Genomic DNA, 14,379 nt, shown 5'->3' with positions numbered 1-14,379 from the left:
TTGTTCTTCTGCAAGGTTCTCCCATCTCCACAAAGGAATTCTGGAGCTCAGTCAGAGTGACTATCGGGTTCTTGGTCAACTCCCTGGCCAAGGCCCTTCTCCCCCAATTGCTCAGTTTGGCTGGGCTACCTCCTCTAAGAAGTGTCTTGGTGGTTCCAAACTTCTTCCATTTAAGAATGATGGAGGCCACTGTGTTCTTGGGGACCTTCAATGCTGCACACATTTTTGGTACCCTTCCCCAGATCTGTGCCTCGACACAATCCTGTCTCGGCGCTCTACAGTCAATTACTTAGACCTCATAGCTTGGGTTTTGCTCTGGCATGCACTGTCAACTGTAAGACATTTTATAGACAGGTGTGTGCCTTTCCAAATCATATCCAATCAATATAATTTACCGTAGGTGAACTCCAATCAGGTTGTATAAACATATCAAGGATGATCAATGGAAACAAGATGCACCTGAGCTCAATTTCAAGAATCATAGCAAAGGGTCTGAATACTTATGTAAATAAGGAATTACATTTGTTTTACAAACATTTCTGAAAATCTGTTTTTGCTTTGTATTATGGGGTATTGGGTATATTGATGATTTTTAAAATGATTTAATCCATTTTAGAATAAGGCTGTAACGTAGCAAAATGTGGTAAAGGGGAAGGGGTCTGGGATACAAACCATGTCCCCACACTGGGAGAATACACTGCACCCCATCAACAGACCAATGACATTACAAATTAGTCTCATAAAAACATGACAAATAAATACAGTGATGAATGTATATAGCCTACAGTTACAGTATGCAAGCTTGTGTACATGTATGGGTTCAGGCCTAAAGGAGACGTATGCCTTTGGGAGAAATGATGAGATGGGTGTTGATTGCACAGTGGTTTGTTGGCAGGGCAGGGGTGGAACATATCACAGGTGAGTGCCACCATCAGGTCAAACAGACTGCTGTGTTATTACAGATCAGACAAGGCCCAAGGCTGGGTGGGAATGTACATATACGGCATGTTAGGTTAGATACTGGATACCTTCTACCAGTCTGATCATATGGAAGAGCGAATCATAATATTTATAGCAGTAATCTAACAAGCACTTCTCAACATTTTCGTCATGATATTTTCAACTCTTCAACCACATATAGTTTTGCATCTGATATATTTTATTATGGGTGTGGACATTAAGAACATTTTGGCATTGCTTTTATGCATATTTTTCCTCTTCTCCTCTGTACTGGCATTGTAAATCATGACCATATCTGTTAAATATTATTGTATTAATTTGACAGTGACTCCCAGGGAACCCATTAAAATACTCTAATAATGAATAATTTGACAGCTGTAAAATCGGATAATGACTTCTGAGAAACGTAGCTGATGGACAGAAATAACAGGGTATTTTTAGCCACTTGTTAAACCAAGGGAAAGTGGGAAGCAGCCAACTATAACCTCAGTAATTATCTTATCTTTTGTGCATTTGGAAAAGACAGTCATCCAATTTTCTTTGATCGTGAGGGAAAGAGAAGGAAAGCTAATTCTAGACCCAGGAGTTGCACCTGAAAAAGGACTCTGGAGTCTTACTGATAATGTTACTGGAAAACTAATTTAGAGATATTTCAATTTATTACCAAATACACCAACGTGTTACAGTGGCAGTATTCATTATTTTGGTTCTATTGCTAGCTTGATGAAGTCACACAAACAGACCATTTTGTTTGCCAGATAGCAGAGGCGTGGATTCCAGTCACATGACTTGGAAGCAAGTCACAAATTTGATGACTTGATGGAAAATAAAATAAATATCTCCAGATTTGACTTGGACTTTGAACCTCCAGACACAGGACTCGACTTTGACTTGAAACTAATGACTTGAAATGGTTTTGTAACGTTTTGTCACTCCTTTTGTGGCACAGGGTCTCTGTGGATTAGGCCTATTTTCCACGCAGCCAGAGAGAGTATCATATATTAAAAAAAAACAAATTGGCTAGTAAAACGCACACTGATTGGACTAGCAAACTGTCAATCAATACAGGCCGAATAAGGGTGAGCAAGTGCACTGAGAAGATTTTAGGGGGCTGCGAGTGTGAAACTTAATGTGGAAAATATATTTTTTCCATACATAGACTATTTGAATAGGCTACATATGCTCTACCATTTGTATGTTATATTTATACCTATGCTTATTCGATCTGGTCACTAACATAGGCCTACGGCATTGCATCAAATTCTTGTTTCAGAAACATCTAATCTGTGCTTCAGAATACAAAAATTGCACGTTTTAACTGTTGACCAATGACCAGTTAGCAACATTGGCGCACATATCTAAATTAGTAGCCAGGTTTCAATCCAATTGACGACAGATTTTCATGCGAATTTTCTAAAATCTGCATAAAACAATGTGAGCATTTTCCCACCAGAGATGTGTTTCAATCAAATATATTTATTGGGGATAAAAGGCTGTGCATGATGACGTGGTGCACATAAACATTTATTGGGGATAAAAGGCTGTGCATGATGATGTAGTGCACATAAAATAACTTTTGCGATTAAAAATATATTCAATGGGTTTCCATCACATTTTAAACTCAACTGATGGTTTTGTTGCAAAAACTGTTGCGGTATATAACAAACGTGCCCAGTCCGGTCTTGGCACATGACTCTAGCCAACAGGTCGCAGATACAGTGCGGGTAGGCTACCTACATTATGAGATTATTACGGATAAGAGCAATATTTTTAATGGTCAAACTGCAGGCAAAAATTGATCACCGTGCACGTCCACCACCCTGTGAAGTTCATCATAATTGATTTAATCTGCAGCCTAATAAACTGCATAGTTTCCCGAGTCGTAGTGGGAGGATCACACACCATATCATCGAGTGACTCCCAATTTACTTCGATATGATGGAATAATATATCAATATTTGAAGGAGTTTCCATCGCCATTTCTCGCATAATTAATTTCACCAACACAAAAAGATCCCACCATGTCTGTCGGCATTTATAAAATTGTACCGGCATATCCTTTTTGCATCAACTCGGTCTTGACTGTTTTCATGCATCAGGTAATTCATCCTCATTAAATTGTTGGATGGAAAACTGATTGGTGACCAGACATTTATTTTCTTCGGTTTTGCCTGGCAAAAACAGAGTAGCCTAACTCATTCATATTAGAGTAGCCTAACTACATGCATCTTTGCCAGAACCTGCTAATTTCATTGATCATTTTCATTATTCAGAAGGACCTAGTTTGGGTGGGTTAATTATATAGCCCTACCTGTGGTCGGTACTGGCTATAAGATTAAAGATACTGTACACTACATTAACAAAAGTATGTGGGCATTAATATAGCCTCCACTCTTTTAGGAAGGCTTTCTACTAGATTTTGGAACATTGCTGTGGGGACTTGCTTCCATTCAGCCACAAGAGCATTAGTGAGGACGGGCACTGATGTTGGGCGATTAGGCCTGGCTCGCAGTCGGCATTCCAATTCATCCCAAAGGTGTTTGATGGGGTTGAGGTCAGGGCTCTGTGCAGGCCTGCCAAGTTCTTCCACACCGATCTCAACAAACCATTTCTGTATGGATCTCACTTTGTGCATGGGGCACTGTCATGCTGAATCAGGAAAGGGCATTCCCCAAACTGTTGCCACAAAGTTGGAGGCACAGAATCATCTAGAATGTAATTGTATGCTGTAGTTTTAGGATTTCCCTTGACTGGAACTAAGGGGCTTAGCCCGAACCATGAAAAACAGCCCCAGACCATTATTCCTGCTCCATCAAACTTTACAGTTGGCACTATGCATTGGGGCAGGTAGTATTGGTGCAGTTTGGAACTTGGTAGTGAGTGTTGCAACTGAGAACAGACGATTTTTACACGCTATGCGCTTCAGCACTCAGCGGTTTCATTCTGTGAGTTTGTGTGGTCTACCACTTCACAGAAATTTTACAAACTGACTTGTTGGAAAGGTGGCATCCTATGACGGTGCCACATTGAAAGTCACTGAGCTCTTCAAAATGGCCATTCTACTGCCAATGTTTGTCAATGGAGATTGCGAGGCTGTGTGCTCGATTTTATACACCTGTCAGCATACATATAGTGTCGCTGTAACATTGCACTACCTTCAATAGGCCCAGTAAACCCGGAGTCACCTCTTCACTGTTGACGTTGAGACTGGTGTTTTTTCGGGTACTATTTAATGATGCTGCCAGTTGAGGACTCGCGAGGCGTCTGTTTCTTACACTAGACTCACTAATATACTTGTCCTCTTGCTCAGTTGTGCACTGGGGCCTCCCACTCCTCTTTCTATTCTGGTTAGAGCCAGTACGCAGTGTTGTACGAGATCTTCAGTTTCTTGGCAATTTCTCAAATGGAATAGAAATGGAATTTCTCAGAACAAGAATAGACTGATGAGTTTCAGAAGAAAGTTCTTTGTTTCTGGCCATTTTGAGCCTGTAATCGAACCCACAAATGCTGATGCTCCAGATTCTCAACTAGTCTAAAGAAGGACAGTTTTATTGCTTCTTTAATCAGGACAACAGTTTTCAGCTGTGCTACACAAAGATGCCATTACTATTTCTCTCTATAGTGACTTTGTCCCACCTCTGACAGATAGGCTACCTTGCAATTGAGGCAAAGCCTTCATATAAGGATTGGTTAGTTTAATGTTTATTTTCCAAGTCTGTTGTCTCTAGAGATAACACTGAGTGGCCAAATTCAATATCTTTGAATTAATTAATTATATTTTATATCTAGGACATTACCTCTTAGATTGAATGGTCATGACAGATCTAGTCTAATAATTTTTCAAATAGGAAAATAAACCATAGAGACAATATTTATGATCAATGCCACCTTTCAGCATGAAGGGGGTGGCAGGTAGCGTAGTGGTTAGAGCGTTGGGTCAGTAACTGAAAGGTTGCTGCATCGAATTCTCGCTCTGACAAGGTAAAAATCTGTTCTTCTTCCCCTGAACAAGGTAGATAACCCACTATTCCCTGGTAGGCTGTCATTGTAAATAATAATTTATTCTTAACTAATTTACCAGGTTATGTAAAGTTTATATAAAAAATGAAAAGCATGGATTTTCTCTCCAAGTGGTTATCCGACAGAGGTCGTTATTACGCCTTCGACAGCAACAAGCACGTGTTGTTGTCCTCCGGGTTCCCATAAATCAATTTTGTAGTTTATTTTGGCACTGACTTTAACCCAGCAGTAAAATCTCGCGTAATTTGGTCAGCTGACACACTGCCACTGGACAGGGCCGTTGCCAGTGAGTCGCTTGCATCAAAGATTGTGAACATTGTGCGGCTTGCATCGTGCTATACCTCTGTGTTGTGCAAAGCTATTAGCTAGTAACAGAGGACATACGAAAGATCCGGGAAAGGGGTGTCGTCTGAAAGCTGGAAACTGAAATAAACAACTGAAGTAAGGAACAGATATATCGCTATCACTATTCCGCTCTTATAGCATTAGCTAGTTAACTTCCGCGTGTGTAGCTAGCTAACTTTAGCTGGCTAGCTAACATAGCTAAGTCACAACCACAGCCAACTAACGTTAGCTAGTTAACTAAGTTAATAACTCGAGGAAAGTGTATTTGTTTGGTAGTTAACTGGAAGGCACAGCCCATGCAATATTTCTTGAAGTTCGTATCATTTGGGTTTTCCGGTTAGCTAGTTATCTAACGTTACCTCACAGATAGTAATAAGGCCGGTTATTTATACAAATCCTTGGTTACCTAGCTACGTAGCTAGCTAACGTTAGCACGAAGACCGTAGCAAACGTTTTGAAACGGAAACCGTTTACTCCAAACGTAAAACGTTTTGCAACGGAAACTAGATTTTCTATTGGACAAATTCAGGTAGACCCCTCCCCGTTTAATTCTGTTTGGTTCCTAGTGAATACCTAGATCGAAAATATACAAGACAACGTCGTCACAAATCTGGGACCAGCGCCCATAGCGATCATATAGCTAATTCTATACCAGCGTCCTTGCTAACGATTAGTGCCGTTTCTAACTAGTGTAGTTGGTCCCTCTGGCATAGAAATATATATCCACCCTGCTGGTCCCAGAGCCATGCATTTATAGAATTGGGCAATGCTATTTCTGAAATTAAAATGCATTTACATCCATCTAAGGCATCCATGTTAGCTCCCCATTAACATTACATGGGGAGTACTTGAACAATGCGAAGTAACAGAATGTCTAGATTTATAACAATATTAAACATTCTGAAAGTTGGCCTAGCTCTCTAAAATGTGTCGCTGGCTGATCCCATTGTTGAATTAGCTCTGGGATATTAGAATCCCGTTGTCTTAACCCTTTGTCATCTTCAACCTAGGTGTATATGCTAGTCTCTATGCTAGTTGGATCCTGTTGGCTAGCAAAGTACCCATATGACAGAAAAGTGCTGACAGTGAGGCTTGGTACGGGCTAGTAACGTTACTCCGTACCATAATATTGGTTTATGGCTTAGGCTAATGTTACCTCCTGCTGGGATAGCATTTGGTTCTTGAGCTAGCTTTGACTGTTTAAATATTTACCAGCTAGCTACTTAAAGCAAAACATCCTGCTACGACCTTTTTTTAAACTCATTATCTACTATACCTATTGTGTGTGAGAGACTGAGAAAGAGACAGAGAGACGGTACCAAGACCACTAACATACAAACTTGTTATTCATATGGAGGATAGTTTTGTAACCTAGCAACACAAGAACAGCCCCTTACTCACAGCCATCAAGGCGGCTAAGAGGAACCACTTTCTGAACAGATTAGTAACTGTGGTCTTTTAATGATTCACGTAAGCCCACGGTGCATCAGAGGTAACGATGATGATCTCTGTGCTCATGAATGTGGGTGTAATACTGTTTACCACTCACAGGCTTGATGTTATGTTTCAGGTTTTAAGTTTTAATGTCACATGCACAAGTACAGTACAATTCCTTTCTTGCTAGCTCTAAACCCAACAATGCAGTAATCAATATCAATGTTGCACTAAAAATAACACAAGGTAGAAAAAAAACACAAGAAATATAATAAAAGGAACATGAAGTATGTAAGCTATATACAGGGCCAGTTCTAATACCATATTTACACTGCGCAGGGTTACTGGACTGCTAGACCTTGATATGTATAGGGGTAAGGTATCTAGGTATTTTATTAGGATGCCTATTAGCTGTTGCAAAAGCAGTAGCTACTCTTTCTGGGGTCCATATGAAACATGACCTAATACAGAACATTAATAGATAAGTACAGCTCAAGGACAGAACTACATCAATTTAAAAATAGCATACGTAGCCTACATATCAATACATACACACAAACTATCTAGGTCAAATAGGGGAGAGGTGCTGTGAGGTGTTTTCAGTTTTTTTAAAACTAGGTTTGCAGTTAATTTGACCGATGGGAGTTCCATGCAATAATGCCACTGTAATATTGTACGCTCTCTTGAATTTGTTCTAGATTTGGGGACTGTGCAAAGACCCCTGGTGGCATGTCTGGTGTGGAAAGTGTGTGTTAGAGCTGTGTGTAAGCTGACTATGCAAACAATTTTGAATTTTGAACACATTGTTTCTTATAAAAAAGAAGTGATGCAGTCACTCTCCTCAACTCTTAGCCAAGAGAGACTGGCATGCATAGTATTTATATTAGCCCTCTGATTACAATGTATGAGAAAGGTGTGCTGCTCTGTTCTGGCCCAGCTGCAGCATAACTAAGTCTTTCCTTGCAGCACTCGACAACACAACTGGACAATAATCAAGATAGACAAAACTAGAGCTTGCGGGATTTGCTTTTTGGTCACAAGCATAGCACCTCTTTATTACGAATAGACCTCCCCATCTTTACAACCATCAAATCTATATTTTTTGACCATGCCTGTTTACAATTTAAGGTAACACTAATTTAGTCGCCTCAACTTGTTCAATAGCCACACCATTATCCGATTCAGCTGAGGTCTAGAACTTAGGGAAGGATTTGTACCAAATACAATGCTTTTAGTTTTAGATGTTCAGGACCAGTTTAAGGACGCAACCAAGCCGCACTGCCATCCAACCTGGAAGCCGCCAGCCACACCAATGTGTCGGAGGAAACACCGTGCACCTGGCAACCTTGGTTAGCGCGCACTGCGCCCGGCACGCCACAGGAGTCGCGCCACCCCCGGGAGGCCCTGCAGTTTAAGTTATTTAATTCTAAATCATGACTGACATATGTTTGATACCATTTCTCATTATGTTCCATATACACCCCCCCCCCCCCCCCCCACCAACCTTTATTTAATCAGAAAGGCTAGTTGAGAACAAGTTCTCATTTGCAACTGCAACCTGGCCAAGATAAAGCAAAGCTGTTCGACACATACAACAACAGTTACACATGGAATAAACAAACAGTCAATAATACAGTAGAAAATGTGTGTGTGTGTATATATATACACAGTATGTGCAAATGAGGTAGGATAAGGGAGGTAAGGCAATAAATAGGCCATGGTGGTGAAGTAATTACAATATAGCAATTAAATACTGGAATAGTAGATGTGCAGAAGATGAATGTGCAAGTAGAGATACTGGGATGCAAAGGAGCAAGATAAATAAGTAAATACAGTATGGGGATGAGGTAGTTGGATGGGCTTTTTACAGATGGGCTATGTGCAGTGATCTGTGAGCTGCTCTGGAGATATGAGTCTCCAGCTTCAGCGATTTTTGCACTTCGTTCCAGTCCTTGGCAGGAGTTGGTGTTGGCTTTGGGGATGACCAGTGAAATATACCTGCTCGATTGCGTGGTACGGATGGGTGCTGCTATGGTGACCAGTGAGCTGAGATAAGGCGGGGCTTTACCTAGCAAAGACTTGTGGATGACCTGGAGCCAGTGGGTTTGGTGACGTTGAAGTCGGAAGTTTACATACACCTTAGCCAAATACATTTAAACTCCAGTTTCTCACAATTCCTGACATTTTATTCCTAGTAAAAAAATTCCCTGTCTTAGGTCCGTTAGGATCACCACTTTATTTTAATAATGTGAAATGTCTGAATAATAATAATAATAATAGTTAATAGAGAATTATTTATTTCAGCTTTTATTTCTTTCATCACATTCCCACTGGGTCAGAAGTTTACATACACTCAATTAGTATTTGGTAGCATTGCCTTTAAATGGTTTAACTTGGGTCAAACATTGGGTGGCCTTCCACAAGTTTCTCACAATAAGTTGGGTGGATTTTGGCCCATTCCTCCTGACAGAGCTGGTGTAACTGAGTCGGGTTTGTGGGCCTCCTTGCTCGCACACGCTTTTTTAGTTCTGCCCACAAATTTTCTATGTGATTGAGGTCAGGGCTTTTTGAAGGCCACTCCAATACCTTGACTTTGTTGTCCGTAAGCCATTTTGCCACAACTTCAGAAGTATGTTTGGGGACATTGTCCATTTGGAAGACCCATTTGCCACCAAGCTTTAACTTCCTGACTGATGTCTTGAGATTTTGCTTCAATATAGCCACATAGTTGTCCTACCTCATGATGCCATCTATTTTATGTTCTGGGATTGATTTGCACCATTCGCACACCAAAGTACATTCATCTCTAGGAGACAGAACGCGTCTCCTTGAGTGGTATGACGGCTGCGTGTTCCCATGGTGTTTATACTTGCGTACTATTGTTTGTACAGATGAACGTGGTACCTTCAGGCGTTTGGAAATTGCTCCCAAGGATGAACCAGACTTGTGGAGGTCTACAATTTTTTTCCCTGCGGTCTTGGCTGATTTCTTTTGATTTTCCCGCAAAGAGGCGCTGAGTTTGAAGGTAGGCCTTGAAATACATCCACAGGTACACCTCCAATTGACTCAAATTATGTCAATTAGCCTATCAGAAGCTTCTAAAGCCATTACATAATTTTCTGGAATTTTCCAAGCTGTTTAAATGCACAGTCAACTTAGTGTATGTACACTTCTGACCCACTGGAATTATAAGTGAAATAATCTGTCTGTAAACAATTGTTGGAAATATTACTTGTCATGCACCAAGTAGATTTTTGTAAATGTTATTTTATTTTACCTTTTATTTAACTAGGCAAGTCAGTTAAGAACAAATTCTTATTTTCAATGACGGCCAATGAACTGCCTGTTCAGGGGCAGAACGACAGATGTGTACCATGTCAGCTTGGGGATTCGAACTTGCAGTTTTAATGACTCCTTCCTAAGTGTATGTACATTTCCGACTTCAGCTGTACCAATGAAGTACAATGAGCCTGTCCTCCGGTTTCTCTATCCAACAGCCACAACTGACAACCCCTAGCCTCTCAGGTCCTGTGTGGCTCATTTGGTAGAGCTTGGTGCTAGCATGGCTAAGGTTGTTGGTATGGTTCCCGTGGGTCCAAAAATAATACAAATGTATGCACACACTGCAAGTTGCTTTGGATAAAAGCATCTGCTAAATGGCATATATACATACAGTACCAGTCAAAAGTTTGGACACTATTCATTCAAGCATTTTTCTTTCTTTTTGTAGCTAAAACTGCATTGTAGAATAATAGTGGAGGCATCAAAACTGTGAAATAACACATATTGAATCATGTAGTAACCGAACAAGTGTTAAACAAATCAAAATATATTTTAGATTCTTCAAAGTAGCCACCCTTTGCCTTGGTGAAAGCTTTGCACACTCTTGGCATTCTCTCAACCAGCTTGCATTTCAATTAACAGATGTGCCTTGTTAGAAGTTCATTTGTGGAATTTCGTTCCTTAATGCGTTTGAGCCAATCAGTTGCGTTGTGACAAGGGTCGGGTGGTATACAGCCCTATTTGGTAAAAGACCAAGTCCATATTATGACAAGAACAGCTCAAATAAGCAAAGAGAAATGACAGTCCGTTACTTTAGACATGAAGGTCAGTCAATCCAGAAAATTTCAAGAAATGTGAACTTTTCTTCAAGTGCAGTCGCAAAAACCATAAAGCGTTATGATGAAACTGGCTCTCGTGAGGACCGCCAGAGGAAAGGAAGACCGAGAGTTACCTCTGCTGCAGAGGTTAAGTCATTAGAGTTACCAGCCTCAGACATCGACAATTAACTGTTACTTCAGAGTTCAAGTAACAGACACATCTTAACATCAACTGTTCAGAGGAGACTGCATGAATCAGGCCTTCTTGGGCGAATAAGGAGGCTTGCTTGGGTCAAGAAACACGAGGAATGGACTGGTGAAAATCGGTCCTTGATGCTAATTGGAGATTTTTGGTTAGAACCGCTTTGCCTTTGTGAGACGCAGAGTAGGTGAACAGATGATCTCTGCGTCTGTGGTTCTCTGCGTGAAGCATGGAGGAGGTGGTGTGGTGGTGCTTTGCTGGTGACACTGTCTGTGATCTATTTAGAATTCAAGGCACACTTAACCAGCATGGCTACCACCACATTCTGCAGCGATACGCCATACACCATCTCATCTGGTTTGGGCTCAGTGGGACTATCATTTGTTTTTCAACAGGACAGTGACCCAACACACCTCCAGGCTGAGTAAGGGCTATTTGACCAAGGAGAGTGATGTAGTGCTGCATCAGATGACCTGGCCTCCACAATCACCCGACCTCAACCCAATTGAGATGGTTTGGGATGAGTTGGACAGCAGAGTGAAGAAAAAGCAGCCAACAAGTGCTCAGCATATGTGAGAACTCCCTCAAGACTGTTGGAAAAGCATTCCAGGTGATTACATCATGAAGCTGGTTGAGAGAATGCCAGGAGTGTGCAAAGCTGTCAAGGCAAAGGTTGGCTACTTTAAATAATATAACACTTTTTGTTTACTACATGATTCCATGTGTGTTATTTCATAGTTTTGGTGTTTTCAATATTATTCTACATTGTAAATTCAGAAAAACCCTTGAATGTGTAGGTGTGTCAACTTTTGACTTTGACTGTATATGCACTCGACAGGAGCGGAATAAGTGAAATACTGTCAAATACATCGAACACATGGTTTTCCATGTGTTTGATGCCATTTCATTCACTCCTTTACAGCCATTATAATGAGCCGTCCTCCCCCTCAAACATTTTTTTTATACCCTACCGATGGCACAGGGTTCGCACTTTAGTAAATTTCATGCCAGATTGTAAATCACCTCAGGCTTGACAGCTGCAGTTCTCAAGTGCGCGAGTGCCTCTTATCGCCGCAGTGCAGACCACACAGATACAGACCAATATTGTCTCTGGTGCGGTACCTGTCCTTACTCAGGAAGTCAACAAACTCCGCATGACCGGTGAACATTTTCTTTAATTATGTTTATGAATTTAAGACTGTTATTATGCGATGTGATCACATGCAATGCTCCGGTTATCAGAACAATGCTTCATTGCAGTTCATATGAGAACGTGAGTACACCCAAAATGGATCACTCACACAGATTACGATAGCCAGCTAGCTTGTTAACATAAACACTCTTCGGAAGCAGTAGGAAGTGCTTGAACATTTTATCACAAGCGCGTTATACGCTGATGGCCTATTTGAGTTTCGCAGTGTACCGTTTCAGGCCTCTGACATCTAGCATCATTAAGAGGTCTGGAGTCTGGACCTCTATAGTGTAAAGTCAGTCGTGCTCAATAACAGGGTTCCCCAACTGGTTTTATTTGTCCCCACAAGCTTTCTGAGCAACAAAGAAAAACACCAGGAAATCAGCTCAGTGATTTGAGGAATCTGTTCCCAAGTGTTCTCACACATGATCGTATTCAAATGTAAGCAATGTTTATAATAATTGTTTTAGTCAAACATATCTGTATGGTCTTCTTGCAGTCAATTTGCATTCCACTGAATCTAGTTGATAATCCCTGGGATAGCGGCTGTTCAGGAGCCTGTTGGTGCCTGAGTTGATGCACCGGTGCCCCTTTTCCGAGTCTTCCTTTCACACCGCCTGATATAGACGCCCTGGAAGGCAGGGAGCTCGGCACAGTTATGTTTCCTAGAGTTCAGGTGAAATGGATTTAATCACTGGATTGTGATAAGGGTCTCTGGTACTGTGTTAGACATGTCTCCGTCGTGGAGCTTAAAGTTGCTTGTAAGAAAGAAACATTGCTGCTGATTGTGCCTCATCGCTGATTGTGCCTCATGGAGGAGAGTTTTGTAACCTAGCAACACAAGAAAAGCTCCTTGCTCACAGGCATCAGTTCAAGGCGGTCAAGAGGACTCACTGTCTGAAAGGAAAGGGGATACTTTGTCAGTTGAACAACTGAATGCATTCAACCGAAATGTGTTCCGCATTTAAACCAACCCCTCTGAACAGATGAGCAGCTGTTTACATGCAATCAAATGTGGTCTTTTAATGATTCACGTAAGCCCACGGTGCATCAGAAGTAATGATCGTTGTGCTCATGAATGTGGATGTAATCCTGTTTACCACTCACAAGCCTGATGTTATGACTCCTAGAATGGATCTAATCACCAGATTGTGTTGAGGGTTGCTTGTACTGAGTCAGACATGTCTGTCGTAGAGCTAGTTGCTTGTAAGAAAGAAACATGGCTGCTGATTGTGCCTTGACTTCTATTTCTTTTTCCCCTCAGGGTCACCTCAGAGAGTGTTGTACATCCAAGTGGGTATTTTGTGAGGTGAGTTTTTACATAATTTCTAGGGCTTGACATTCTCTTTTTTTTGCCACTTGTTTTTCGGACAAGTAGGACTGGTTCAAGTCAATTCATTTTTTAAAATCTGTTACACTATAGGCCAAATATTTTCCTGAAAGTTGAGTTTAATGATGCAAGGAACCGTTTTACAATATAAAATGCCTTATCATTATTATGCCTATTACCATACAGAGAATTAGACACATTTATTTAGGCTAATCTCTACCTGTTGGCTTATTTGTATATTCAAGTCTCTCAAATACAACACTGTCCCTTTGTCTCTCCTGGAGGATGACCCTTCATGGGCTATAAAATATTGCAAATTTACAACCAAGTACGTTTAGTCTTTTTATAAAATAATTTCCTCATTCAATGAGTAAGGGATGAAATGGCTAAAGTAGGCTACTTCAAAGCAAGGTAAGTAACTAATGCTGAGTTTAGATGGTATGCGTTAGACGGTAGACCACAAACTGGATGTCATTGTTTTCATTGAGAGCACAGTGCTAAATGGCGTTGAGAGGCCTTCAGCAGCCACGGTAGACAGGACTTGCCGCCAGAGTTCCAATATTTAAACTTTTGCCATCTGCCGTGGCGTTATTTTCTACTGGATGTTGATTTGCACTGTTTGTTTACTGTAATCACCATAGTAATGCATACCGTTGTGCTGGCTTGCTTTTGCGTCAGTTTTCTTGCTTTCTTGACCCGCTATGAAGAGTGGGATGACGGGTTTTGCGTCTCTCGTCGAAATGCAGCATTAGACATGTTTATCCATAACCTTGTAAGTCTAAAATGTTCATGTTTC

At 41.0% G+C, this 14,379-nt stretch overlaps 1 protein-coding gene across 4 annotated transcripts in view; it reads left to right on the top strand.

Moving 5' to 3' along the window:
* Positions 1-5,203: 5,203 nt before the first annotated feature.
* The window catches only part of LOC110488996 (ecto-NOX disulfide-thiol exchanger 2), a 309,872-nt gene continuing 300,696 nt past the window's right edge, over positions 5,204-14,379 (top strand). For 2 of the 4 annotated variants that reach the window (XM_036943154.1, XM_036943151.1), the window contains exons 1-2: positions 5,204-5,421; positions 13,518-13,562. The gene's annotated coding sequence lies outside the window, so the exon portion shown is untranslated. Of the gene's footprint in view, positions 5,422-11,715; positions 11,734-13,517; positions 13,563-14,379 lie in introns of those variants that run through there. The other 2 variants (XM_036943152.1, XM_036943153.1) reach the window with 2 other exon arrangements.

This window comes from Oncorhynchus mykiss, chromosome 14 (assembly GCF_013265735.2).
Source record: "Oncorhynchus mykiss isolate Arlee chromosome 14, USDA_OmykA_1.1, whole genome shotgun sequence".
Taxonomy (NCBI): Eukaryota; Metazoa; Chordata; class Actinopteri; order Salmoniformes; family Salmonidae; genus Oncorhynchus; species Oncorhynchus mykiss.
Note: the sequence above shows the minus strand (reverse complement) of the source record. Positions and strands in the feature narration are given on the sequence as shown.